The following is a 2,535-nucleotide window of genomic DNA, read 5'->3' as shown; positions in this document are numbered from 1 at the left end:
CTCCCATCTGGCAACCATGAAATGTTCTCTGTATCAATGTTTCTGATTGAATTATTTATTTACTTTATTTTAGATTCAATTGTTTATAGATATGTATTTGTTACCATTTTATTATTCATAATTTTTATCTTCTTCTTCATCATCTTAAAGAAGACATTTTAACATTGTTACCGAACAGTAAGTGGGGTCCTGCTGCCTACCACTACGCTGTACGAAAAATTCTAGAGGCAAAGTTTTGGTAATAAAGGAAAAGAGCCTTTATTCAAAAGTTACACAATTTTGAATAACAGCTCTACACATGTATTAGTCACTTAAGACTATTGATTAAGGTTGAATTCTTTAACTCTAGTTACAACTTTAATCACGTAAACCTATCAATTAGGGCTAAATTATTTAATACCTGAGTCCCCCTATCATTCCTCCTGTTAATCTTTAATTATTTTATTTTTATAAGATTAGTTTTCAAACTAAAACAACATAAGATACAAAAGTTGCACAATTTTGGAAGAATGGCAGACCTCTCCCTCAGAGCCCATCCACTCTATAACCCAAAGAATAACCTTAATAGTTACCTGACAGGGGAGATATCATATTCATGAAGGTGGTTTTCCCAGGGTGAGGCACACCCATTGCACTCCAGGTGTGCTGCCTCCTGCAATTTCCCCAAATGTGGGAAACTCAAGTGCATCATTTGTGGTAGTAGGGGACTGTGTCTGCACTCTCCCCTAGTTAAAAAAAATAAAAATAAAAATAAATAACCTTGCCACCTTCTGCCAGTAAAGCCTGATCCTAGGCTATGCCTGGCATTTCTTCTCTCATTTAAAATACTGTTCCCTGAGAAACTCAGGCAGTTGCAGCACGATCATCTAGTCATCCTCAAGAAAGAGAGCCAGAGAGCCAGTCTCTGCCCACGTTTTATTTTAAATCTTCTGTCCCATAATTCCATGCACTCTGGAGAGGCTCATCTTTTCCTAGACTGTTTACCATTGCCTCAGGCAACCTCCTCTTACTCTCTCTCTCTACTCCTCCCCAGTGATCTGATTAGATCCCTCTGAATCAACATTTCATATAGTAGTATTTTGGTGGTGATGAATGACTTTAGCTTTTTATTGTCCCAGAAGTTCTTTATCTCTCCTTCAATCCTAAATGATAGCTTTGCTGGGTAGAATAATCTTGATGGTAGGTCCTTGCTTTTCATCACTTTGAATATTTCTTGCCAGTCCCTTATAACCTGCAATGTATCTTTAGATAAATCAGCTGAGAGTCTTATGGGAGTTTCCTTGTAGATAACTGACTGCTTTTCTCTTGCTCCTTTCAAGATTCTCTCTTTGTATATTGCTTTCCACACCTTTGTGATTCCCTGAGGCCCTTTCCCACCAAACGTTCAGAACCCACCCAAGCTGTTTCCAGTGGCTTTTCTATACAAATAGCTTATCTTGGCCCATGCTTCAGATTTTCCTAAATTTTCTCAAACAAGCAGCATCTGGCTTCAGTGAGCCCCATATTTCACCCTAAATTGTTCCAGATGCAGCATTAGCAGCAGGCAGCCTTGGTTTACAGTTTGCCCTTTGGGGGGCACCTCCAAGCCTAGCACAACTAGCAGGCATCTGCAGATCACTTTGTAGCTTGTGTTGTGTGACACCGGACAGAACAGAGGTAGTGGCTGACCTTGGATGTACCAACAACGACCAAGTCTCAACTACAACAAGAAGGTATACATAGCCCACATCCTCAGTGCATCTTGAATACCCAGTTTGGGTAATAAGGATGCAGTACTGCTGGACCCTACAGGATACCTACTACATAGAACCATTCTACCAATACTGGCAGATGCAACAGCTTTATCCCATACATAGAAACAAATACAGAGAGACTGCCAAAGTGAGGAGACAAAGAAACATTGCCCAAATGAAAGAACAGAAAAAGGCTCCAGAAAGAAAAAAAATTTTAAAAAAATGGAGAAAAGCAATCTATAAGCTGCGATGTTAAAAACACTGGGAATAAAGATGTTCAATGAACTAAGTGAGAACTTTAACAGCATAAAAAAGGACCAGTAAAAAAATGAAGGATGCACTAACTGAAATAAGAAATAAATTACAGGGAATCAACAGTAGAGTGGATGAAGCCAAGAATCAAAGCGACAATTTGAAATATAAGAAAGTAAAAAACAACCAGTCAGAACAGCAAGAAGAAAAAAGATTCCAAAACAATGATAGTGTAAGGAGCCTCTAGGACAACTTCAAGCATACCAACATTCACATCATAGGTTTACCAGAAAGAGAAGAGAGAAAGCAAGAAATAGGAAACCTGTTTTTAAAAATAATGACAGAAAACCTCCTTAACTTGGTGAAGGTAATAGACATACAAGTCCAGTAAGCACAAAAAGTCTCAGACAAGGAGGCCCATACCAAGACATATTATAATTAAAATGCCAATAAAGAAATAATTTTTTGCTGAGGTCCATGATGGTGGAGGAGTCAGTGGCAGCTATACTAATCTTCTCTAATGATCAATATTGAATTACAACTAAATTGT

General features: G+C 38.2%; 1 non-coding gene across 1 annotated transcript; it reads left to right on the top strand.

Moving 5' to 3' along the window:
• The first annotated feature begins 564 nt into the window (after positions 1 to 564).
• Positions 565 to 728, top strand: LOC114514298. The gene has a single exon (XR_003686017.1). It is a non-coding gene; the product is annotated as a U1 spliceosomal RNA (small nuclear RNA).
• The last annotated feature ends 1,807 nt before the right edge of the window (positions 729 to 2,535 follow it).

Source organism: Phyllostomus discolor, chromosome 2 (genome assembly GCF_004126475.2).
Source record: "Phyllostomus discolor isolate MPI-MPIP mPhyDis1 chromosome 2, mPhyDis1.pri.v3, whole genome shotgun sequence".
Lineage (NCBI taxonomy): Eukaryota > Metazoa > Chordata > Mammalia > Chiroptera > Phyllostomidae > Phyllostomus > Phyllostomus discolor.
The sequence above is the reverse complement of the archived record's forward strand: the minus strand, read 5'-3'. Positions and strand labels throughout refer to the sequence as shown.